At 47.8% G+C, this 27,349-nt stretch overlaps 1 long non-coding RNA gene across 1 annotated transcript in view; it reads left to right on the forward strand.

Moving 5' to 3' along the window:
• LOC139277934 (uncharacterized) overlaps nt 1–5,438 on the forward strand; it is an 88,660-nt gene extending 83,222 nt beyond the window's left edge. Inside the window, exon 3 of the long non-coding RNA XR_011596179.1 lies at nt 5,327–5,438. This is a non-coding gene — a long non-coding RNA (uncharacterized lncRNA). The remainder of the gene's footprint in view (nt 1–5,326) is intronic.
• Nucleotides 5,439–27,349: the final 21,911 nt, after the last annotated feature.

Consider the following 27,349-nt stretch of genomic DNA (forward strand, 5'->3'; position numbering starts at 1 on the left):
TGACTCATGGGCCCAGCACCATTCTGATCAAATGAAAATCTGTCGACTTTATGTTGCAGGGACAATGGTATGTAATCCACTTCCGGCTAATGGTCTTGCTTCTGTTTGAGAGGAATATTTTTACAGGGTTAGTAGCAGTGGGTTAGGAGGAGCAGAAACACGGGCGGAGAGCGGTCGGGCCCAATGGCCTCTTTCTGTGCTGCAAATTTTATGTAATATAATTTTTTTTTTGTTTCCTGTGTGTTGTTTTGGATGGAGTGCTTTCTCCTGAATTTGAATTCAAGCATTCTGAAACTGATCTCAAAGCGTCTCAAAGTGAAATGCTTGACTTGCTGGGAGTTGGGGGTTTGGAACTGGTAGCTGTGCCAGAGGGGCTCGCTGCTCGCTGACCATTAGCACCAATGGTGGTGCAATAGTCCACGCTCTCATCGTCTGCGTGAATTCAATCAAAAGCTGTCTGTTTCTCACTTAAAATTCTACTGAGATCCCCAAGTAATTTACTTATTGGCCCTGAAATTCCGGCCTCCCCGGGACTGTACGGGGTGTGTACGAGGTGTGTACGGGGTGTGTACGGGGTGTGTACGGGGTGTGTACGGGGTGTGTACGGGGTGTGTACGGGGAGTGTACGGGGAGTGTACGGGGTGTGTACGCGGTGTGTACGCGGAGTGTACGGGGAGTGTACGGGGTGTGTACGGGGTGTGTACGGGGTGTGTACGGGGTGTGTAAGTGGTGTGTTCGGAGTGTGTACGGGGAGTGTACGGGGTGTGTACGGGGTGTGTTCGGAGTGTGTACGGGGTGTGTACGGGGAGTGTACGGGGTGTGTACGGGGTGTGTACGGGGAATGTACGGGGTGTGTACGGGGTGTGTAAGTGGTGTGTTCGGAGTGTGTACGCGGTGTGTACGGGGAGTGTACAGACCCGAGAAAGCATCACAAAAGCCCGTTTTCGGCACACAATGCACATGCGCCAAAAAACGGCTTTTCCGATCTGTCAAGCTCCTCCGTATCCCCACAGCCAGGACATTCGCATGGGCAAGATTGTGGTATTTAACCATCTCTTGCCCAGCGAATGTCCTGAAAACACTTGCGCCTGGTAAAAGCAGGCACATAGCGTACTTTTACCAGCGTAAGAGTTTTAAAACATACAAAAACATATAAAAATAAAATTTAAAAACATATTTTAATGTTAAAAACCCTGCCCACTAAGATAAGTTTATTTTAAACCATAATTAAAAAACTTTTTTTAAAAATCGGAAAAATATATAGTTTTTCTAAGACATTTATTAACTTTAATTTAAATTAATGTTAAATATGTGATGATATTTTTCTATTTTATTATTGGTGCTTGGATGTTGGGGGGGGTTGCTGTTTCTCAATCATAACAATGAGAATTCCTATTTACAGAGTTCCCATTATTATGAATGAGAAAATACTGTACCTGAATTAGCTTCCTAGTGCCATGTGACTCCAGTCCAGCTAATGTCCGTCCTGACGTGGTGCGATGCACAGGGAGAGTGGGCCTCAGGACCAGGATCGCTGGCAGGTGCAGCAGGAACAGGTAGATGCGCATCTTTTTAACTGTTTTCTGTCGAGCGCCCGCGGGGAATAGAGGACCGGGATTTCAGGGCCATTAATTTAGCAGAAAGGGGTTTCTTCATAATTCATAAGAACATAAGAATTAGGAACAGGAGTAGGCCATCTAGCCCCTCGAGCCTGCTCCGCCATTCATCAAGATCATGGCTGATCTGGCCGTGGACTCAGCTCCACTTACCCGCCCGCTCCCCGTAACCCTTAATTCCCTTATTGGTTAAAAATCTATCTCTCTGTGACTTGAATACATTCAATGAGCTAGCCTCAACTGCTTCCTTGGGCAGAGAATTCCACAGATTCACAACCCTCTGGGAGAAGAAATTCCTTCTCAACTCGGTTTTAAATTGGCTCCCCCATATTTTGAGGCTGTGCCCCCTAGTTCTAGTCTCCCCGACCAGTGGAAACAACCTCTCTGCCTCTATCTTGTCTATCCCTTTCATTATTTTAAATGTTTCTATAAGATCACCACTCATCCTTCTGAACTCCAACGAGTAAAGACCCAGTCTACTCAATCTATCATCATAAGGTAACCCCCTCATCTCCGGAATCAGCCTCGTGAATTGTCTCTGAACCCCCTCCAAAGCTAGTATATCCTTCCTTAAGTAAGGTGACCAAAACTGCACACAGTACTCCAGGTGCGGCCTCACCAATACCCTGTACAGTTGCAGCAGGACCTCCTTGCTTTTGTACTCCATCCCTCTCGCAATGAAGGCCAACATTCCATTCACCTTCCTGATTACCTGCTGCACCTGCAAACTAACTTTTTGGAATTCATGCACAAGGACCCCCAGGTCCCTCTGCACCGTAGCATGTTGTAATTTCTCCCCATTCAAATAATATTCCCTTTTGCTGTTTCTTTTCCCAAGGTGGATGACCTCACACTTTCCGACATTGTATTCCATCTGCCAAACCTTAGCCCATTCGCTTAACCTATCTAAATCTCTTTGCAGCCTCTCTGTGTCCTCTACAAAACCCGCTTTCCCACTAATCTTTGTGTCATCTGCAAATTTTGTTGCACTACACTCTGTCCCCTCTTCCAGGTCATCTATGTATATTGTAAACAGTTGTGGTCCCAGCACCGATCCCTGTGGCACACCACTAACCACCGATTTCCAACCCGAAAAGGACCCATTTATCCCGACTATCTGCTTTCTGTTAGCCAGCCAATTCTCTATCCATACTAATACATTTCCTCTGACTCCGTGTACCTTTATCTTCTGCAGTAACCTTTTGTGTGGCACCTTATCGAATGCCTTTTGGAAATCTAAATACACCACATCCATCGGTACACCTCTATCCACCATGCTCGTTATATCCTCAAAGAATTCCAGTAAATTAGTTAAACATGATTTCCCCTTCATGAATCCATGTTGCGTCTGCTTGATTGCACCATTCCTATCTAGATGTCTTGCTATTTCTTCCTTAATGATAGTTTCAAGCATTTTCCCCACTACAGATGTTAAACTAACCGGCCTATAGTTACCTGCCTTTTGTCTGCCCCCTTTTTTTAAACAGAGTCGTTACATTAGCTGCTTTCCAATCCGCTGGTACCTCCCCAGAGTCCAGAGAATTTTGGTAGATTATAACGAATGCATCTGCTATAACTTCCGCCATCTCTTTAATACCCTGGGATGCATTTCATCAGGACCAGGGGACTTGTCTACCTTGATTCCCATTAGCCTGTCCAGCACTATCCCCCTAGTGATAGTGATTGTCTCAAGGTCCTCCCTTCCCACATTCCTGTGACCATCAATTTTTGGCATGGTTTTTGTGTCTTCCACTGTGAAGACCGAAGCAAAATAATTGTTTAAGGTCACAGCCATTTCCACATTTCCCATTATTAAATCCCCCTTCTCATCTTCTAAGGGACCAACATTTATTTTAGTCACTCTTTTCCGTTTTATATATCTGTAAAAGCTTTTACTATCTGTTTTTATGTTTTGCGCAAGTTTACTTTCGTAATCTATCTTTCCTTTCTTTATTGCTTTCTTAGTCATTCTTTGCTGTTGTTTAAAGTTTTCCCAATCTTCTAGTTTCCCACTAACCTTGGCCATGGGGATATAAACAGGCTAAGTGAGTGGGCAAGAACATGGCAAATGGAATATAATTTGGAGAAATGTGAAATTATCCATTTTGATCAGAAAAATAGAAAAGCAGAGTATTTTTTAAATGGTGAGAGATTGGGAAATGTTGGTGTTCAGAGGGACCTGGGTGTCCTTGTACACCAATCACTGAAAGTTAACATGCAAGGGTGGCACAAACAGGGCGCAAACAGATATTCACCTGCCGCGGGGCTGCTAGCGACTCCCGCTAAATTCTACGGCAGTTTAGCGATGGCGGTAACCGGTAGCGCCCTGCTCCGCTGCATCGGCGATGACGATATCATCAACGTGCGCAGTGGTCTGGTTTCTCCTGGAGCAAAAATTCATGAGCGCCCCCTGAATCTGTGCCCGGTGTAGATGTCAGCCGGCCGCTGACAGGACGCTAAATCGGCCGACATGCCGGTTGCGGCACATTGTGTCATGGATCGCGGGGTGCGTGCCGCGATATGGCAGTCCGGTGCTCCATGTGACTGCCCCGGTACCTCGCTCCAGGTAGGGACCAGCAGTGTTGACAGCTTGGCCCTCCCCGTTGATGAAGGGGAAAATGTACTGAATAAATGGTACATATCACAAAAGACAGGTCAAAAAAATATCTCTCCTGCAAGTGTTTATTACATAGAAAATAGGTGCAGGAGTAGGCCATTCGGCCCTTTGAGCCTGCACCACAAATAGCAATTACCAGAAATAGCAATTGACACTGAAATAGTCAAGCACTACAGCGAGAATTAGACAAACGCTCGGTGATGGGGAGTTACTAAAGTATGAAGCAAGAGCAAAGATGTGGGATTCGGGTCGATGGCTGCAATATGAAGCCAGCAACTGCATTGCAATAAGAGGGTGATTTCCAACTGCTGACTGCCCTATTTATCATTGAAAATAGCTGAGCAACCGCAGCATCCCCATGGATGCCCAAGGTCCTGGGAATGAGAGTTCCAGGCGGGCTTGTAAACAGGGAGCATCACTCCCATCCAAAACAGCTGCTTGCATCGGCAAATTGGAGTCACACGCCAGTTGTTGGACCCTGCTTGCACTTTGTACCAAGTGATGAGAAGCCGAACCAGGGCTCCTAAAAAGGGACTGTTCCAGAAATGGCCTGGAACATTTTTGGGGGGAGGTATTGTGAGTTTAGACGGAACAGGCCCAGTATGGGTCACTGGCTTGACTCCTCCCTGTGCCCTTCTCACTGCTGACCCATAGCTCAGCTCCCTCACGGAGCCACAGGTGGGCACAATGTGGGTGCACAGCTCACCAGCTGTATTCTAACCAGGCTCGCGGGTTTGGGCTTCCCATCGAGTCGATTGAGCGGGTACAGTGGTCATTCCGGTTTGGCCGAAAGTCGGACTGACTTCCGCACTGACATTTTTATGATTCTATGACAATATTTTCAATTAAGCTGAAAGATTCAGCAAAACAAATTTTGTGTGACTCACGGAAATCACTTCATTCTGTGAAATGTCCATTTCCTACAGCCTCATAACTGTTCTCACAAAATTAAACCTGCCGACCTATGTGACCTTTCTCTTCATTTTTATTTATTTTAAGATTATTTAAATTTGAGCTGATAACAACAGATATATTTATTATAGTATAACCTCACAACTTTCTCAGGATTCATTTAGAATTTGTTATCATTTAGTTCTTCCAAGCGATCTGTACAGGGCACTTACCACCACCAGCAAGGTAATGATCATCTCCAGAGAGTCTAACCACCGCCCCATGACATTCAATGTGATTCCCATCGCCGAATCCTCCACCATCAACATCCTGGGAGTCACCATTGACCAGACACTTAACTGGACCAGCCACATAAACACTGTGGCTAAAAGAGCAGGCCAGAGGCTGGGTATTCTGCGGTGAGTGTCTCAACTCCTGACTCCCCAAAGCTTTTCCATCTACAAGGCACAAGTCAGGAGTGTGATGGAATACTCTCCACTTGCCTGCATGAGTGCAGCTCCAACAACACTCAAGAAGCGCGACACCATCCAGGACAAAGCAGCCGCTCGATCGGCCCCTCATCCACCACCTTCAACATTCACTCCCTCCACCACCGGCGCACCGTGGCTGCAGTGTGTACCATCTACAAGATGCACTGCAGCAACTCGCCAAGGCTTCTTCGACAGCTCCTCCCAAGCCCACGACCTCTATCGTCTGGAAGGACAAGGGCAGCAGGCGCATGGGAACACCACCACCTCCACGTTCCCCTCCCAGTCACACACCATCCTGACTTGGAAATATATCGGCCATTCTTTCATCATCACTGGGCCAAAATCCTGGAACTCCCTCCCTTTACAGAATTGTGGGAGTTCCTTCACCTCACGGACTGCAGCGGTTCAAGAAGAAGATCCAGCACCTCCTTCTCGAGGGCAGCCGGGGTTAGGTAATAAATGTTGGCCTTGCCAGCGACACCCACATCCCAAGAAGGAATGAAAAAGAAGCAATGTATGGGTTTCTTAAACAAACAGTTGGGTAACGTTGTAGACCCAAAACTAAGCTTTGTTGCTGAGTGATCCTATAAAGACCTTGTCACCTATTCCTTGGGACAACACTTGTTTTGCTAACACAGCATCACGGAGTTACCTTCATGTGATGGCTCAGGCACAAGCACGGAAGATTGAGGAACTGAAATATCACTGTCAAAGCGTTGTTGCTATGTTATTGACTGAGATGTTTAGTAATGTTGTGCAGGTTCACTCTCTGTATCAAATATCAGCCTGATGGAAATGTTCAAAGTTGCAATTATAAAAAGTAAACTTTTGCTGAAAATCTCTTGGACTGTTGGGGAAATCCCAGTGTACGCAATAATCTGCAAATCGATATACATTATAAACAATAAAGAGGAATAGTATTTGATAATGTCAGGCTTCCACATGCAGCCTCAGGATCCGCTTTTGATTTCATTATACAGAAAATCTCGTGAGTGAGTTTTATATTTTCTCAGTTAGTTTCTAGTCAACTTTGAGATCTTCAGAAATACAATTATTCATCCTTTCCTTCTTTTTTGAAGCTTGCTAACTGATTTTTGGAAAAAGGAACTTGAAGAATTGAATATTTTTGTGATGGAATTCATAAGACCAATACCCAAGCCTTTGCAGAGTCTATTGTGGCCGTCACTCCTTCAACATTCCTGTCACAATTATAAGATGTCTTAAAATATGATCCATTTGATTAATCACTCCACAATCGATTTATAATAATGTGGGTGTAAGCTGGTTATTTAACTTAGAATTTGAGCACATAACTGCAATACACGAATATAAAATTAATGAGTCTCAGGCAAGACTAGAGACTAAAATAACTTTTCTCCACAGAGTAATGGATATGAGGAATAAACCAGAAAAAAATAGTTAAAGCTGTACTGATAATGAACTCTTTCAAAACAGAGTTGATAAATATCTGTTCAAGAAGGTTATAGTGATAGATACAGATGACGAAATGTTTTAGGTATTTCAGGTAAAACTTTTTTACGCAGCGAGTGGTTAGGATCTGGAATGCGCTGCCTGAGAGGGTGGTGGAGGCAGACTCAATCGTGGCTTTCAAAAGGGAGTTGGATAAGTACCTGAAGGACAAATAAATTGCAGGACTACAGGGAAAGGGCGGGGGAGTGGGACTGACTGAGGTGCTCTTGCAGAAAGCCAGCACGGGTTCGACGGGCCGAATAGCCTCCTACTGTTCTGTAACCGTTCTATGATTCTAGATATAAAGGTGCAGTATACCAAGAGAAAATGGGCCTGATTTTATTCACTAATACTAATCTTACTCTCGTCCTCCAACGCTTATCGCTTCTATGGTAAGTCACTGTGTTTTGTAGTACCATTGGGATGAGTTTGCCTCCAGCCCATAGTTGCTCCAATCTGGCCATCTTTCCGCACAGATTTCAATGAAGAATGGCTTCCCATCGATAGGTTTGGGGATTATGGGGCTGCTCTTTTAACAGGAAGCAAGAAAAGATTCATTCCAAATGCGCTTCGGAATGCAAAACCCAAATAGGAAATTGATGGCTTACATCCCAGGGTTTTAAAAGAAGTGTCTGCAGAGATAGTGGATGCATTGGTTGTAATCTGCCAAAATTCCCTGGATTCTGGCGCAGTCCCAGCGGATTGGAAAACCGCAAATGTAATGGCTCTATTTAAAAAAAGGAGGCAGACAAAAAGCAGGAAACTATAGACCAGTTAGCTTAACATCTGTTGTTATAAAAATGCAGGAGTCCATTATTAAGGAAGCAGTAGTGGGACATTTAGAAAAGCATAATTCAATCAAGCAGAGTCAGCATAGTTTTATGAAAGGGAAATCATGTTTGACAAATTTGCTGGAGTTCTTTGAGGATGTAACGACCAGGGTGGATAAGGGGGAACCAGCGGATATGGTGTTATTCGATTTCCAGAAGTCATTCGATAAGGTGCCACATAAAAGATTGTTGCACAAGATAAAAGTTCACGGGGTTGGGGGCAATATATTAGCAAGGGCAGAGGATTGACTAACCAACAGAAAACAGAGAGTCGGGATAAATGGGTCATTTTCCCTGGGCAAACAGTAACTAGTGGGGTGCCGCAGGGATCGGTGCTGGGTCCTCAACTATTTGCAATCTATATTAATGACTTGGATGAAGGGACCGAGTGTAATGTAGCCAAGTTTGCTGATGATACAAAGATGGGTGGGAAAGCAAGTTGTGAGGAGGACACACAACATCTGCAAAGGGATATAGACAGGCTAAGTGAGTGGGCAAAAATTTGGCAGATGGAGTATAATGTGGGAAAATGTGAAGTTATCCACTTTGGCAGAAAAAATAGAAAAGCAAATTATAATTTAAATGGAGAAAAATTGCAAAGTGCTGCAGTACAGAGGGACCTAGGGGTCCTTGTGCATGAAACACAAAACGTTAGTATGCAGGTACAGCAAGTAATCAGGAAGGCAAATGGAATGTTGGCCTTTATTGCAAGGGAGATAGAGTATAAAAGCAGAGAAGTCCTGCTTCAACTGTACAGGGTATTGGTGAGGCCACACCTGGAGTACTGCGTACAGTTTTGGTCTCGGTATTTAAGAAAGGATATACTTGCATTGCAGGCTGTTCAGAGAAGGTTCACTAGGTTGATTCCGGAGATGAGGAGGTTGACTTATGAAGATTGGGTAGGTTGGGCCTCTACTCATTGGCGTTCAGAAGAATGAGAAGTGATCTTATCAAAAGATATAAGATAATGAGGGGGCTCGACAAGGTGGATGCAGAGGATATTTCCACTCATAGGGGAAACTAAAACTAGGGGACATAGTCTTAGAATAAAGGGCCACCCATTTAAAACTGAGATGAGGAGGAATTTCTTCTCTCAGAGGGTTGTAAATCTGTGGAATTATCTGCCCCAGAGAGCTGTGGAGGCTGGGTCATTGAATATATTTAAGGCGGAGATAGACAGATTTTTGAGCGATAAGGGAGTAAAGGGTTATGGGGAGCGGGCGGGGAAGTGGAGCTGAGTCTATGATCAGATCAGCCATGATCTTATTGAATGGCGGAGAAGGCTCGAGGTGCCAAATGGCCGACTTCTGCTCCTATTTCTTATATACTTATGTTCTTATGAAATAAATAATTTCACTTTATCACTAAATGTAGTAAAGAAAGTACTGACAAAAAGTGTTATGCTTCCGCAGTTTACCAATACTGACAAAAGTCTCTAAAGTCGTAGAATCATAGAACAGTTACAGCACAGAAGGAGGCCATTCGGCCCGTCAAGCCTGTGCTGGCTCTCTGCAAGAGCACCTCAGCCAGTCCCACTCCCCGCAGCCCTGTGAATGATTTTTCTTCAGGTACTTATCCAACTCCCTTCCACCAATGGGAACAGTTTCTCTCGATCTACTCTGTCCAGATCCCTCATGATTTTGAGCACCTCGATCAAATCTCCTCTCAACCTTCTCTGCTCCAAGGAGAACAACCCCAGCTTCTCCAGTCTATCCCCGTCACTGAAGTCCCTCATCCCTGGAACCATTCTCGTAGATCTTTTCTGCACCCTCTCTAAGGCCTTCACATCCTTCCTAAAGTGTGGTGCCCAGAATTGGACACAATGCTCCAGTTGGGGCTGAACCAGTGTTTTATACAGGTTCATCAAAAGTGGCCCCTCATACAATGGTAATATATTCTTTTTCATCTTTAGTGGTGAATAGTAAATACGATGGAAGCAGGATAAGACACATTGTAAAACCCAGGTATTAGACAACTGAAGGCACACTGCAGATTTAAACGAACTAAGCAATGTTTAATGCCTCCATTTCCAGGAAGTTACAATGATAAAAGTTAATGGCCCATCTCCCAAGATGTGCCACTGGAGTGCAGAACCCCCACTGCTGTGCCGTGTTGGAGTGTGCAGTGATGACTCCTCCATCAGGCAGGTGGCTGTGGGTGTGTTTTATAATCGGAGATCTCCATTATCCCAGCTCCTAGAATCACTGAAAAAAACGGCAACATTATAACAGCTCGGACTTTGTGGAAAGAGTAACAGGGAGGCTATCATCGTTATAAAGGAGTAAATCAGACAGCAACCTCCGGAATCCGAACTTGCTCAGCTAAATGTGTAAATCAGGAGTTAACCTGCTCCTCCGCAAGTTTTGCTACACCGGTACATCATGGAGAGACTCAGCATTCACACACATGAAGGGTGTGAAGTTGCAGTACGCACCCTCCAGATACCCACTAAACATGCCACTATAAGTTAGGACTTGTCCATTCTCATGTAAGTGTTTTTCTAAATAGCATGTTAAGGCTTAATTACTGCCAAACAACCTCTTTGGCCCTGGAAATCAACTTTTACAAGTGTGGCAACTCATTCCTTCAAATTTTAATTTGGTTGGAGATTTTAAAAAATTTAAAATTAAAATAATGTATTTTTCTTTTCTCTTTCTGTCTCTTTCATCTCTCTTTTAATCCCATCTTTCTTTCCCTCTCTTTACTTCATTACCTGTACATGATTTGACATTGAATTAAATATTCTAACTTACACTTCCTGGTTTAGACTCTGCGTGTCTCAGTAAGGATTGTTGAATCTGATTGGTTGAAGAGCCATGCTGTTGCTTGACCCATTCACACAGGTCCCAGATCCCCTGTAAAGGGCGCCGTGCTGTTTCAGACTCCCAATGGCAGTAAGTTGCCCACGGAAAGTATGTGGACAACTGTAAGCGTAATGAATGGTGAGCGCCGCTGACTGCAAACTCCGGCTAAAGTTTACCATATATTCTGTATGTTTGTTCGCACTGTTTAAAGGGGATTCAAGGAAATGGAATGAATTAAGTTGTATAAAAGTGATAAGAGCAAAATTAGAGAAAGTATATTGCTGTGGGTGTTTGAGGAAGTGGGGTAATGAAGACCATATTAAAATAAACAAGTGGGATCCTTTTAGACAATGGTGATGTTAACAATGTGATGGGTATTTGGATGGTTTTCATAATAGGTTTTACTATAGAAGGTGCATAATCGCAACTTCTCTGGAGCCGGGGGAGGATTCTTGCCACTCCCGCCTGCAGAACAAGCTGTTTCTCTATAAAAAAAATCAAAACCTTACCGCTGATTGGTGTCCGCAGGGGCTGCTGAAGAATTAATTACCTACAGTCAAAGGGTCCATTATCAAGCCCCCAATTTACATATTCAAGAGGCCTGAGACACACATGGCAGCACTTCCTCAAACTCCCAGGCAATTTCCTGGTTCAATAGCGCCCCCTCCCCCGGGCACTAACGGGGCTATAAAAAGGGAAAGGGCCAATTTCCCAGTTCAGTGGCGCCCCCCTTGCCCTGGCGCTAATGGGGCTATAAAAAGGGCCAATTTTGTCCCCTTTGCTTTTTTTCATCCTCTTATTTTTGAGGAATTTCAGAACTGACAATCAAATCATGGGTGCAATTTAAGTCCATTAGTGTTTATTAATGCAAATGTTTCAATCACCAGTAATAAGATTACCGTCAGATAGCTCGGGAACCAACATTAGCAACTAACACAATTTTACTTCTGACAGTGCTCCATTTAAACTTTGATATCTTGCCTGTTGTTTGCAGAATAAACTCACAGGTCTGATGGTGGGTAATAAACTTAACTTCCATCATTCTCCCACCAGGAGCAAAACTGAAAGAATTTCTCAAGATTGCCCTTTAACGGTGGCGTTAGTCAGTTTCTTTATTATAGGGAGGGAACTTTTTCACCCAAATGAGAGAAGTCCTCGAATAGGGAAAATAAGAGGAGACTAAAACCTAAACATGACTGTTGACGATATTATCTCATGAACATGTTCGTATGACAATCCTCTCTCCATTATTTTAACATAGGCGTTAAAGCATTTGCTAATGCGGCTTTTGCTGATAAAACACAGAGGGAATGTCATCCAAAATCATGCCTTCAAGTGCAAATATCAACAGTCATTCCTTTGCATTGTGTTCCAGATGTCTCCCTGTTCAGTCACGTCTACCTTCTCACCAATCATTACTCAGCGAGGGGAAATCAGCCGCGAGAAAGAGCAACATTGCTCAATGCAAGAACTGTGACTAGTCATAAATGCTGAATATTTTTACTAATCAATTTAGTGATAAAATGATATCCACAATTGTTAATCACGCCATTGTTGATATAATAAATGCTGCTGACGAAGTGTGTTGGAGCTGCCCGCTCTGTCACACCCAGCCCAGCTTTCCTTGTGAACAATACAGACGTTCCAGCAGGTGGAGGTCTTGATCTTTACAAGTACGTATCACAGGTCGAACACTTCTCAAAATGTTATTCCCTAATGATGTGTTTACAATGCACTTACAATCTTAATTACAGAACATTTTCCAAACGACATCAGTCTCCGCAAACATCAGATTTTGTTTATTAATTATTTTGGCAATATTATTTGTCTGTCACGTATGTTCAGTCTGCTGTTGACACGACTCTTCAGTCTGTTGGTCAATTTTCTTCTTCCTGGTTGGTTAAGTGTTTAAATCTCTGGGCTAGAAATTCAGTTATATATCGGTGCCCGTTAGTGCCCGTGCGCCGCGCTGTTAGCACCACTGATGAAGGTCACGGCAGGCACTATCAGTTAGCGCTGCACGCTCTAGTGCCACCCACTTGGTGACATCATGAGTGTGCAATACCACGTTAGCACCGTGATCCTGAACTTCACTCCTTTCACCTGCCGTAGTGCCCGGCGCCGTCACCAACAGGGAGAGCAGACGTTCCGTGGGAGCTCCAGGGGCGATATTATAGTGTAAAGTCTGTTAACATCGCTGTGATTTTCTGAGCTCTGACATACTGCTGCCGATGTTTCCAATGCCCCCTTCAACGTTCTCGCATTTTCCGGGTGGTCAGCTGACCTCCCCATTAGGCGCTGGGATGCCAGTTCCCTAGCGCCAGAACTTCAATATCCCCGCCGTGCTCCCGCCCCGTATCGACCTAGGATTAACGTGCAATGCTTCCCTTTGCACTCCACTCCCCTCCCCTCGTGGGGCGCTAAGTGAATAGTTGGAGGCGGTAGACATTGCCCAGCGCTAAAATTAGCGCCCAGGCAGTGTCACCACCTCAAACTGGGTTACAGCGGATTTTTAGCCTTTTGTGTTTTCTTCTTTCTAATTTGCTATTTTCGACTTTCCTTATTCACCAGTTATATTACTCAAAACCTTCCTTTCCCATCACCTGCCACCAAAAAAATCTACACAATCCCATTTCAGCGATACAAATTCTCATATACAGCCTCCGCGATCGTTCCTCACAAAATACACTCCAAAAATAAAACTTACATAACATACACACATAGCTGAAGGCACACGGTGTACTAAACAAACCTTCCTGTTCTTCTGCCATTAACACAGTGCAACCTCTGGGCCTTTGAACATTCCGGATTCCGAACAGTCTCCTGAACAATGTAATAGATGTGTCTATTGCCAGGGTTACTGTTCCCACAGAAGCTCCCAGGAGCCCCGGTGTGGCTATTTGCCCACAGGAGGCATTGTGCCAGGGTTTCTCTGTCTGTGGGAGGTGCACACACAGTCCACACGGTACCACCGCACCTTCAGTTTCCCCAGTTAGCTCTGCTTGCCAAATGCATGGAATCGTTAATGCAAAAATAGTGAATGGCCCTACCCAGCCACTCATGGGCCTGGAAACTCAGTCTAAGCCTGAGTACGTCCGATCAGAACCCTTCACCAAAAGCCCAGCAGGCAGCAGCTCCTCTGTGCCCCAGTCCAAGCACACTCCCAGCTCAGTACCACTGCAGGAAGACTCCACTTCCCCACCTCTCAGTGTTTGGGCCTGGAATCCACCTCCAAGGTGCCCGGGAAAAAGAGAAAGAGAGAGATATTTAGAGACAGAGACATGAAAAGTAGGTGAGTGGCATATGGAAAGAATGAAAGACATACCAAAGAAAGAGATTACAGACAAAGAGAGAGAGTTACAGAAAGTGGGAAAGAGAAAAGGGCACCAGTATTTGCTCTAACCCTCTGTTGAAGCAGCCAAAGGATTGTTGATACCATGAACCAAACCACCCAATCAACATAACTTGCCAAATGTTGCCCCAGACATTCCTGTAACCAGCCAATGAATAACTCCTGCTGTTAGTCAGACTTGCCCTTGCCGACGATATCGAGCATTGCAACTCGCTGGAAGGTCGGTGTTGGAAATAGCGCGGCGCCCTCTACAGGGCATCTGGGTGAACAGGGCAAGCTGGGTTAACCAATCAGATTGAAGGGTTGTGAAATGCACAGCGCATGGTCGGAACAAGGAAGTGTATGTTAGAGCGGGTGAATACAATGTCAAATCAGGTACAGAACGAGAAATAAAGAGAGGGAAAGAAAGAGCGGATTAAGAGAGAAAAAAAGGAGACAGAAAGAAAAATTTAATAAAAATGTTAATTAAAAAAATTAAAAACTGAAGCAATGAGATGCCACACTTGTAATATTGAATTTTCTGTGGCAGAGAGATTGATTGGCTGTAATTAACACTTACCTTGTTGTTAAAAGGATACTTAGACTAAAATGGTAAGGCATCTTTCTGTGGCGAGGTAAGTCTGTATCTGCCACACCAATACCACAAGCTCACACCATTCAATGCACCCGACCGGTGAGGCAGTCAGTGAGATGCCATTTTCACAAAGCTAACAGTGGAGATGGCGCGTCTCAATTTCCAGTTAATCACACATGCACTCCTGCCTGAAGTTGCTCTGACATTTGCACATAAATAACGGTGAACATCATTCGCCACGCTGGTCGTTTGACAGCAATTTCCAGGCCAATAAAAATAAAGTTTGGTGCGGAAATGATTTTCTGTCACCAGATAATGCCTACTGCATGTCATAACTATTATGTCATGGTATTTTTAACGAAGTATTGAACACAATCTAATTATTGAATTAAATCCTTTTGGCTTGACTTTGTAAAAGCAGCATAGGCAGCTGAGGAACACATTGCAAGCCCGAGTCCAGCTCCAGTTTCACCTTCATTGCAGACACCAGCTCAATGTGGTGCATGAGTAGCTAATTGATATAAGAAGTTGGAAGTCCCATTTGAGAAAAACAAATGGGTTCCATTACAGGTTGTTAGCATTATAAACAGCTGGTGTCACATCAATTCCGAGGCTGAGCTGGAGTACTGGATAATATTTGCAATTTTATAGCCCTTTATCATGTTGAAACATTGCAAAGTGCTGCGCACAATAACCTAGTGTTGTGTAGGTTGCAGAGGCTACTGCCAAGGCTTCGGGGCAAGAGTACGATTGCATCAACAGGAAATTCAAAGTTCGGTTAAATTGCTGAAACATTCCACGGATCAAAGATTGGGTAATCTTTGATTTGCATTGGGTATTGAATTTTAACATGGCTGCAACTCAATACTTCAATTGAACAAATATCTCTTGTCAGTGCAGCCGCCAAGAACCACTCTGTCTGTTAAACAAGATCACACGATGTACACCAGAAGGAGTGAGTGTAAGTCTCACTTACTCTGCTACAATTAGAGTGCAATGTATGTTCTGACCAGTGTGTACATGAAGTTTGGGAAAAAGTACAAAGAAGGGCAAGTTTCCAATTGTGACATTAGAGATGCAATTGACTCTGTGTAAATTTGAAACATTTCGACACTTTGGGCAGAATTTGAATCTGAAGGAGCTCCAACTCTCCGACTTCCGCGTTTATCTCAGGCGGGTTTATCGCAGGAAACCCCCTCGGGACAGGCAGGTTAACACAATCGCTCATATATAATGTCGCATCCATGGGAGTCTGGGCTTCCTCAAACTCACCATTGACAGTAAGGTGAGAACACAACAGGGTGAGGAGGTGGATTAAACCCATGGAAATACTGCAATAAATACTCAGTACTCATAGCCACTTTCTCACCTACCAGTGGGGAAGGGGTTGTTCACAATACTTTTGCTCAGCATTTACTTTAGACACTTTGGAGGATTTGAGAAACACAGCAGAATGAGCTTAGCTGCCTTAGAGTGGACCTCGGAGAAGGGGCAATATAGCCTGTTATATATGCAGACTATAGATATAGTCTCTGTGGAGTCACTGTATAGTTGCATAAGATGGAGACTTGTTACCTGATGTACTATCAATAAGGTTTACACTGTGTATATACTATGCAGGCACCACTAGAGGGTGCAACCGGGGGAGACCGAAGTTTCATGCCCTGGTGGCAGAGGCTGTCCACCAGAGGGCACTGTGGTGGGAGACCTGAGGGTCACCTGCATAGGTGTGCAGGGCCCAGTATAAAAGGCTGCCAACCATGCTTATGCCTCACTCTGAAGTTACAAATAAAGGACCAAGGTCACTACAGTTTGAGTACAACACATTGCCTCATGGAGTCATTCATAAGTGCATTACAGACATAACAACCAGCGATGAAAATATGGACTTTCACGCGATTCGGCAAACTAAAAGACTTCGCAGAGGGTGATGATTGAGATGCCTTCACGGAAAGGCTCGAGCATTATTTTGTGGCAAACAACCTGGCAGGGGAGATGGACACATTGGCGGAGAAGTGCAAGGCTATACTGCTGACCAGTTGTGGGCCCGAGGTCTACCGCCTCCTCAGGGACTTTCTGGCATCCATGAAGGCCAAGGATAAGACATACGATGAACTGACTGAACTAATTCACGACCAACTAAAACTAAAACAGAGCATCCTCACGACCAGGCACAGATTCTACATTCACCGCAGACCTGAGAGCCAGGAGATTTCAAAATATGCCGCTGACCTCAGGAGACTTGCGGCACCGTGTGATTTCGTCACGCACCTCAACGAAGCATTGCGGGACATCTTCGTTATGGGAATCGGCCACGAGGGCCTCCTTCACAAGCTATTATCTGCCGACACCACAGTCAACCTGCAGAAGGCCATCAGCATCAGTCAGGCGTTCATGACCTCGACCTGCAGCACCAAGCAAATTATTCATCCTGTGGACTCAAAGCCGGCAAGTACTGTACACAGAATGGTGCCTTTCACAGGCAAGACTGTAGAACGTGGCTCTGCCCAGGGCAGAAAGCACAGACCTCAGGGTTCCAGAACTCAGAGTCCGCCGAGGGGTGCTAATCGAGTAGCACCATGCTGGTGTTGCAGAGGAAACCAGAGGGCTCACCAGTGTCGGTTTGCTGAGTACGTATGCAAAGCCTGTAACATGAAGGGCCACCTCGAGTGCATGTGTAAAAGAAATACGACTCACTGTTTAGCAGAGGAGTCAGTAGATGACTTTGAATCCAGTGGGCAGTAAGATGATTTAGCCAGAGAGGCAGCTCAGCCCCAAGAAGAAGTGTATGGAGTGTATACCTGCACCACCAATTGTCCTCCAGTGAAGATGGAAATCAAGATAAATGGCGTTCCAGTCTTCATGGAAATGGACACGGGAGCGAGCCAGTCAGTGATGAGCCAGGATGCCTTTGAGAGGCCATGGAGTGAAAAACGACCCGAGCTGGTTCCAGTACAGGAAAAGTTGCGCACCTACAGCAAAGAGCTGATCCCAGCCCTTGGTAGAACTTGTAAGTGTGATCCATAATGGCGTGGTGCACAAGTTACCTCTGTGGACTTTTGAAGGTGATGGTCCAACACTACTCGGAAGGAGCTGGATGGGGAAAATCCAGTGGAAATGGGAAGACCTCTTCACTCCAGCAAACTATGTCCTCCATGCTCAAAGACAGAGCAAAACCTCACCATCGCTTGGGCCAGGCACCAGAGAACAGACCAGTGCAGCACCTGAGGCACGGACCATCCATCATGACTGCTTGGCAATAATCCGACCGGAACACTACTAAAAATACCTTCCCGGCTGCAGTGGCAGGACTCCTGGGGAGGAAGATCGAATTCACAGGCACTCTTCCAACTTTTGTGGCAGAATCGCGGGAGAGAAGGATCAAGGCAGTCGACCTCGAGGACAGGGGTAAGATGGCGTCCCTGCTGCAGCGAGGGGCAGCGAGGCTGGAAAAACAGATGTCTGCGGCCAGACCACGAGGTGCAACGCTGAGGGACCAACACGTGGGGTCTAACAAAGGATTCGATTGGGGTAAAGACAGCAGGGTTCTCTTAAATGAGACCTGCAACCAACTGAACTTAAAGAGACATTGTATGATGGCAATCAATGTAACAAACCGATTAAGATTGTGAACAAAATGTTGTTGCGAGATGTCGGGAATAGAGTTTCCCCAAAAGTAGCAAGCGAGCGAATTTGGGAGGGTAAAGGCACTGATCCTGATGCCCTGCCCCAGGTGTCCCCACAAGTTATAGGCCAGTGACCTCAGGAGGGTGAAAGCACTGATCCTGATGCCCTGCCCCAGGTGTCCCCACAAGTTATAGGTCAGTGACCTCAGGAGGGTGAAGGCACTGATCCTGATGACCTGCCCCAGGTGTCCCCACAAGTTATAGGCCAGTGACCTCAGGAGGGTGAAAGCACTGATCCTGATACCCTGCCCCAGGTCTATCCCACACTGAAGGCACCCGATGGCACTATTCGCCATAGACCTGGAAACGAAACGGTGCCAATACGCGCAGTCGGCTGCCGTTGCCCACCACCTGGGTGGAGACGGCACAGCCCCCAGACCCAGTCGCTACCTCGGCCATGTCCGGGAGCAATAGGTCAGAACCAACGAGTTCCCCAAACGGGACCTGGAACAGCCAGGTTCCCAACACCGTTAGAGAGCAGGCAGAAGATTCTGCAACCCTCACAGGAGGACAGGGAGGCCACACACATCTGTGGCTCTGCCCACCACTAGGCAACGGCAAAGGCCCTGAGTCCTGGCAAGGTGAGCGGTCCAAGCCCCCCCCACTAGCAGGGGGTGCAGCGCCGCTATCAGACGACTAGGACCCCGTCCGGTTGATCTGGAACCTGCGTCCTCGCATACCTGTACTGCTACTTCAGTACTGACCATGATTGAACCATGAATGCAATCTATGCAATCCTAGCGCACGACCTCAAAACGTAACGAATGTAAGTCACTGAACCAAGGTGTCATGATGCAAACTGTAACTACCTTTCCCTGTACTAGCTCTGTGTCTGATCCTGCATGTTAATGTAACGGGCCTGCTGCATGATCTCGCTGTGGGGGGGGGGGGGGTGGGTGGGGGACAGAAATGGATGTATGTAGCCATGGACACCACACATGGATCACGCCCAGAACCCAGTGGAACCTCCACTGCATCATCAAACCATCCAAACTGGTAACCACTACCCAACGTTGTGGCAAAAGGACTTGGGGGTTAATAGGGAGAGAGCCTAGCCAAAGCACAGCCAAGGTGCAAGGGCTATTGGCACTTAAGTCTGGGGAGAGCTAAGCCAGAGGACATAGTACAAAGGTAACCGGCACAAAGGACTTGGGGAAGAGTGATGTTATATATGTAGACTATAGATATACTCTCTGTGTAGTCACTGTACAGTTGCATAAGATGGAAACGTGTTACCTGATGTATTATCAATAAGGTTTACACTGTGTATATACTATGCTGGCACCATTAGAGGGTGCAATTTGTGGAGACCGAGGTTTCCTGCCCCTGTGGCAGAGACTGTCCACCGGAGGGCACTGTGGTGGGAGACCTGAGGATCACCTGCATAGGTGTGTAGGACCCAGTATAAAAGGCTGCCCACCATTCTTGTGCCTCACTCTGGAGTTATGAATAAAGGACCAAGGTCACTACAGTTTGAGTACAACACATTGCCTCGTGGAGTCATTCATAAGTACATTACAGACATAACATACCCAACCCCAGCACAAGCATCGGCAGCAGCAACAGTGGAGAGAGAAGCAGGAGAGGGGGAGCAGGAGAGAGGGGAGGAGGAGAGGGGGAAGCAGGAGAGAGAGAGAGCAGGAGGGGGGGAGGAGGAGAGAGGGGGAGCAGGAGAAGGGGGGGAGCAGGAGAGAGAGGGAAGGAGGAGAGGGGGAGCAGGAGAAGGGGGGGAGCAGGAGAGAGAGGGAAGGAGGAGAGGGGGGAGCAGGAGGGGGGGAGGAGGAGAGAGGGGAGCAGAGAGGTGGGAGGAGGAGAGAGAGGGGAGCAGGAGGGGGGAGCAGAGGGAGGGGGGAGGAGGGGAGCAGGAGGGGGGAGGAGGAGAGGGGGGAGAGAGAGGGGAGCAGAGAGAGGGTAGCAGGAGAGGGGGTGCAGGAGAGAGGGGAGCAGGAGAGAGGGGAGCAGGAGAGAGGGGAGCAGAGAGAGGGGGGAGCAGGAGAGGGGGTGCAGGATAGAGGGGAGCATGAGAGGGGGTGCAGGAGAGAGGGGAGCAGAGAGAGAGGGGAGCAGGAGAGGGGGTGCAGGATAGAGGGGAGCAAAGAGAGGGGAGCAGGAGAGAGGGGAGCAGAGAGAGAGGGGAGCAGAAAGAGAGGGGAGCAGGAGAGAGGGGAGCAGAGAGAGAGGGGAGCAGAAAGAGAGGGGAGCAGGAGAGAGGGGAGCAGAGAGAGAGGGGAGCAGAGAGAGGAGGGAGCAGGAGAGGGGGTGCAGGAGAGAGGGGAGCAGGAGAGGGGGTGCAGGAGAGAGGGCAGCAGGAGAGAGGGGAGCAGAAGAGGGGGTGCAGGAGAGAGGGGAGCAGAGAGAGGGGAGCAGGAGAGAGGGGAGCAGAGAGAGGGGGGAGCAGGAGAGGTGGTGCAGGAGAGAGGGGAGCAGGAGAGGGAGTGCAGGAGAGAGGGGAGCAGGAGGGGGGAGCAGAGCGAGGGGAGCAGAGAGAGAGGGGAGCAGAGAAAGGGGGGAGCAGGAGAGGGGGTGCAGGAGAGAGGGGGTGCAGGAGAGAGGGGAGCAGGAGAGGGGGTGCAGGAGAGAGGGGAGCAGGAGGGGGAGCAGGAGAGAGGGGAGCAGTGAGAAAGGGGAGCAGAGAGAGAGGGGAGCAGGAGAGAGGGGAGCAGGAGAGAGGGGAGCAGAGAGAGAGGGGAGCAGAGCGAGGGGAGCAGAGCGAGGGGAGCAGGAGAGGTGAGTGCAGGAGGGGGGAGCAGGAGAGAGGGGGACAGGAAAGACGGGTGCAGGAGAGAGGGGAGCAGAGAGAGGGGAGTGCAGGAGAGAGGGGAGCAGAGTGACGGGAGCAGAGAGAGAGGGGAACAGAGCGAGGGGAGCAGAGAGAGAGGGGAGCAGAGAGAGGGGAGTAGGAGAGGGGAGTGCAGGAAGGGGGAGCAGGAGAGAGGGGGGCAGGAAAGACGTGTGCAGGAGAGAGGGGAGCAGAGAGAGGGGAGCAGGAGAGGGGAGCAGGAGGTGTTGGCAGATCTCTGCAGCCTCCCTGAAGATGACCGTCTCCCTGCTGGACCAGGTGGCCACGCTTTACCAATGGTTGTCAAAGTGACCACCGCCCTCAACCTTTTTGCCTCAGGATCCTTCCAGGGCTCTGCCGGAGACATCTCCAGGATCTCCCAGTCCACGGCACACAGCTGACTGATGCCTTGTTCACCGGGCCAGCAATGGTGTGCCTGCGATGCTGCCAGTCAGAGTGAGCGGGGGTTGGGGGTCGGAGATCGGGTCCATGGCTTTGGCTGGGTTTGGCTCCCACAGGTGCAGGGCACCAAGGAAGAATTTCAATATTAACAACATTAATTTTACTAGTCATACAGTGAACAACATTGCACATCAGATGCACAGAAACCTGAAGATGTGTTTCCAATGAATACAGCACGCTGATACACAATGGGCTATAAATGTGGTTTTCAGCGAAAGTTACCATTTTCGCTTCACTATCGCTATCAGGCCTGATATTCAGGCCTTAATTTACACCGCGGTAAAAATCTGTGTTGCGTGGGGATTCACAGCGCAAACGGCAAACTTTAGTCCATGGCCTATACCGTTTCGAGAGAGGCCTTGGGAGGGAAAAAACATTCACAAAACATTTACAAGACATTTATCTATCGAATTGCTAAAAAAGAATTAAAAAATAAAAACTTTAACTTACTTTTTTTACAGGTCTTCATACTAACCACTGCTAGCAGGACTGCACGGCAGGTTTTACCTTGCCGGTACGGGGGCAGATAGACCCAAATAACGCAAGAAAATGATATTTCGGGTGTTGCACAGCAGCGCTCCTCTCCCAGCAGTACATAGAAAGTGCCCTCACACACAGGTCACTGAATCTCCAGCCGACCGGGTTTTCACCAAAAAGGGGTGAAATAGCACCGAAAACCTGATCGCAAAATCACCAAATTTCTAGCCCTAAACTTCTCTGTCAAAATTTTTGATCACATAAATCTAGGCTGACCCTCTAGTGCAGTACTGAGGGAGTGCCGCACTGTCGGAGGGGCAGTACTGAGGGAGTGCTGCACTGTCGGAGGGGCAGTACTGAGGGAGCTCCGCACTGTCGGAGGGGCAGTACTGAGGGAGCACTGCACTGTCGGAGGGGCAGTACTGAGGGAGCTCCGCACTGTCGGAGGGGCAGTACTGAGGGAGTGCCGCACTGTCGGAGGGGCAGTACTGAGGGAGCTCCGCACTGTCGGAGGGGCAGTACTGAGGGAGCTCCGCACCGTCGGAGGGGCAGTACTGAGGGAGTGCCGCACTGTCGGAGGGGCAGTACTGAGGGAGTGCCGCACTGTCGGAGGGGCAGTACTGAGGGAGCTCCGCACTGTCGGAGGGGCAGTACTGAGGGAGCGCTGCACTTTCGGAGGGGCTGTACTGAGGGAGTGCCGCACTGTCGGAGGGGCAGTACTGAGGGAGCTCCGCACTGTCGGAGGGGCAGTACTGAGGGAGCGCTGCACTGTCGGAGGGGCAGTACTGAGGGAGCTCCGCACTGTCGGAGGGGCAGTACTGAGGGAGCGCTGCACTGTCGGAGGGGCTGTACTGAGGGAGTGCCGCACTGTCGGAGGGGCAGTACTGAGGGCGCTCCGCACTGTCGGAGGGGCAGTACTGAGGGAGCACTGCACTGTCGGAGGGGTAGTACTGAGGGAGCACTGCACTGTCAGAGGGGCAGTAATGAGGGAGCGCTGCACTATCAGAGGGGCAGTAATGAGGGAGCGCTGCACTGTCAGAGGGGCAGTACTGAGGGAGCGCTGCACTGTCGGAGGGGCAGTACTGAGGGAGCGCTGCACTGTCGGAGTGGCAGTACTGAGGGAGTGCCGCACTGTCGGAGGGGCAGTACTGAGGGAGTGCCGCACTGTTGGAGGGGCAGTGCTGAGGGAGTGCCGCACTGTCGGAGGGGCAGTACTGAGGGAGCTCCGCACTGTCGGAGGGGCAGTACTGAGGGAGTGCCGCACTGTCGGAGGGGCAGTACTGAGGGAGTGCCGCACTGTCGGAGGGGCAGTACTGAGGGAGCTCCGCACTGTCGGAGGGGCAGTACTGAGGGAGCTCCGCACCGTTGGAGGGGCAGTACTGAGGGAGTGCCGCACTGTCGGAGGGGCAGTACTGAGGGAGTGCCGCACTGTCGGAGGGGCAGTACTGAGGGAGCTCCGCACTGTCGGAGGGGCAGTACTGAGGGAGCGCTGCACTTTCGGAGGGGCTGTACTGAGGGAGTGCCGCACTGTCGGAGGGGCAGTACTGAGGGAGCTCCGCACTGTCGGAGGGGCAGTACTGAGGGAGCGCTGCACTGTCGGAGGGGCAGTACTGAGGGAGCTCCGCACTGTCGGAGGGGAAGTACTGAGGGAGCGCTGCACTGTCGGAGGGGCTGTACTGAGGGAGTGCCGCACTGTCGGAGGGGCAGTACTGAGGGCGCTCCGCACTGTCGGAGGGGCAGTACTGAGGGAGCACTGCACTGTCGGAGGGGTAGTACTGAGGGAGCACTGCACTGTCAGAGGGGCAGTAATGAGGGAGCGCTGCACTATCAGAGGGGCAGTAATGAGGGAGCGCTGCACTGTCAGAGGGGCAGTACTGAGGGAGCGCTGCACTGTCGGAGGGGCAGTACTGAGGGAGCGCTGCACTGTCGGAGGGGCAGTACTGAGGGAGTGCCGCACTGTCGGAGGGGCAGTACTGAAGGAGTGCCGCACTGTTGGAGGGGCAGTACTGAGCGAGTGCTGCACTGTCGGAGATGCGTAATTTCAGATGAGACATTAAACCGAGGCCCCGTCTGCTCTCTGAGGTAGACGTAAAAGATCCCATGACACTCTTTCGAAGAAGAGCAGGGGAGTTCTCCCCGGTGTCCTGGCTAATAATTATCCCTTGATTAATCTCACAATAAAAACATTAACTGGTCATTATCACATTGCGGTTTGTGGAAGCTTGCTATGCACAAATCGTCTGCCGCGTATCTTACATTACAACAGTAACTACACGTCAGAATGACTTCATTGGCTGTAAAGCATTTTAGGAAGTCCTGAGGTCGAGAAAGGTGCTGTATAAATGGGAGTCTTTCTTTTTGTTTCAATCAACTACATTAATATAATACAGTTAACCAAATCCCCACTGGAGTTTAAAGATCACTTCTGTTTTTTGTCAAGTAAGTTACCTTGTTAATGTCAGGGTATAGATGAATTTACATTGGGTACAAATATGTAGGACACGTCGACTATTTTTATGATAGATTTTGAAAAAAACACTTTCTTTCAACTTAATTTGAGAGAGGTAGAAAGACCACACAACAAGCCGACGCGAGAATCATTTACACAGCTGAAAACTATCACAGCCCTGTTTTACTTGCAGTGTGTTATGACTTGTATAAAAAAAAACACAGAAAACAGAGATGACTCCTTCATTTGCCTGTAATAGAAAAATCAAAAATGTTATTTTAGCTGATGCATTTTTGGTCATCTCTGTGGCAAGTGTCTATTGAGAATGCTTGATAATCTGTAAGAACTCTGGTCTATGAGTTTCTGCATCTTTTGAAGCTGAGGAAAGAGTTCTTGCTGAAGGTACGTTTCATTACAGATGCTTCCAACTTTGACTAAAACAGAAATTGTGGTAATTTGCAGCTAAGGGAAGATATTTAAGGTTAACCACTGCTTGGAGGGGGTTAGTTATGATGAATAGACTTTATTAACCACAATGAATGAGGGCTGGACCAATCTATGGCATGTTTCAGTATTTTTGAAATTCTAACATTTTTATCATTGAGTGAGCTTCAAACCCGAGTGAAATGGATTTGAAATGGATTAGTTCTGTACTTGCAATCATTGCTCTTTGTTAATTCAGCTGCATTTAGTCTCGATGAAACAGAGGGAAATTGACAGTGATTAATTGTGAACTTTCTCACTGCCCAAACTGTTTGTAGCGGAGCTACAGTTTGCTTTAATTGTGATCTTTAGCTCATCTGTTCTAAAGAAGTAGTGTAATATTATAGATTTTTCAAGTAGGAATGTAAGAGTGAGTTTGACCCGTGTACAGACCAACCTCGATTCACTGAGGGGTGTACAAGGGCAGCAGTAGGCGGAGATTGGGATGAGGTGCTGACACACGGCTAAACATCGAGATAATCAACCCCAGGATCAATGACCAGAGCAAAGTTCTATAGCCCGAGCACATCCAATTGAGAATGGTGCTAGACAATTCGGCAACCAATGGGAGGAGAAAGCTCCTTGAACAGCCTCATCCTCAATCACGGTGGAGGTCAGCCTGTGCATGCAACACACAAGCCTGAAGTGTTTGCAAACACCTTCAGCCAAAAGTGTCAAATGGACGAGTTTAGGAATCCAGCTCCTGAGGTCCAGCCAATTGGTTCACTTCAAGTGACATAAAGAAGTTGTCTGAGTGCACTGGATACAGCGAAGACTGTGGGCCCTGACCATATCTCGGCTCAGAGTGCTGCCGACCACAGCAATAGAACTAGTTGTGCCTCTTTAACTGAGCTGGACAAGTGCAATTATGACACTGAAGTAGCAGAAGCCATAACAGGCACAAAGGGAAGACAGCTGCTGTTGTTGGAGGTCAATCATCACAACCCCAGGACAATGCTGCAGGTGATCCTCGGGGGAGTAGCATTGGCCCAATCATTGCTTCATCAATAGCTTTCCCTCCATCCTATGGTCGGGTCTGGAGCTGATCATTCTGTGTCGTTTAGCTGCAGTCCAACTCTTCTGATAATGAAGCAACACATGCCGACACTAGAACTTGTATAACAGCCGGTCTTGGCTGACACAGGGCAGGTAGAATGTGCACTACCTAACTGCCAAGTAATGTTCATTTACAACAAGAAGAGAGCCATGCACTGTCCGCGGTTCTTCAATGCCACCACCATTAGTGAGTCTCCCACCATCAATATTCTGGTGGTGACCTTAACTGGATCAGCCATAGCAACTACATGGCTACTAGAGCAGGATAGAAGCTGGGTAATCTGCAATAAATGGCTCACCTCCTGACCCATCGAAAGTTCTATACCACCTACAAGGATCAAGTCAGGAGTATAATGGAATACTCACCACTTGTCCTGGCTGGCCGTTGCATAGTCAAGAACACTCGAAAAACTCAACACCATCCCGCATGGAATAGGCTGCTTACTCAGCACCCTGCTCCAGGGCTGAAGATCCACCTTCTCCATCGCTGGCTCACCGACTGCAGTATCGGCAGGATACACTGCAACAACTTACAAAGATTACTTTGACGGCAGCTCCAAGTCTCGTGACCTCTACCACCAAGAGCATCGGAACGCCAGCACATGCACTGAGACACACACCATCCTAACTTGGACGTATTGTTGCTGATTCAAGATCCTGGCATTCCAACAACAACAACTTGTAGTTATATACCACCTTTAATGTAGTAAAATGTCCCAAGGGTCTTCACAGGAGTATTATAAAACAAAATTTGATCCTGAGCCATATAAGGAGAAATTAGGGCAGATGACCAAAAGCTTGGTCAAAGAGGTAGGTTTTAAGGAGCATCTTAAAGGAGGAAAGAGAGATAGAGAGACGGAGAGGTTTAGGGAGGGAGTTCCAGAGCTTGGGGCCCAGGCAATAGAAGGCGTGGCCACCAATGGTGGAGCGATTATAATCAAGGATGCTCAACAGGGCCGAATTAGAGGATATCTCTGGGGGTTGTGGGATTGGAGGAGATTACAGAGATAGGGAGGGGTGAGGCTATGGAGGGATTTGAAAATACCGATGAGAATTTTAAAATCGAGGTGTTGCTTAATCGGGAGCCAATGTAGGTCAGTGAGCACAGGGGGATGAGCGGGACTTGTTGTGAGTTAGGATATGGGCTGCCGAGTTTTGGATCACCTCTAGTTTACGTAGGGTAGAATGTGGGAGAGCAGACAGGAGTGCGTTGGAATAGTCAAGTCTTGAAGCTAACAAAGGCCTGGATGAGGGTTTCAGCAGCAGATGAGCTGAAGCAGGGGTGGAGACGGGCGATGTTATGGAGGTGGAA

The sequence above is a fragment of the Pristiophorus japonicus genome, chromosome 13 (genome assembly GCF_044704955.1).
Source record: "Pristiophorus japonicus isolate sPriJap1 chromosome 13, sPriJap1.hap1, whole genome shotgun sequence".
NCBI lineage: Eukaryota > Metazoa > Chordata > Chondrichthyes > Pristiophoridae > Pristiophorus > Pristiophorus japonicus.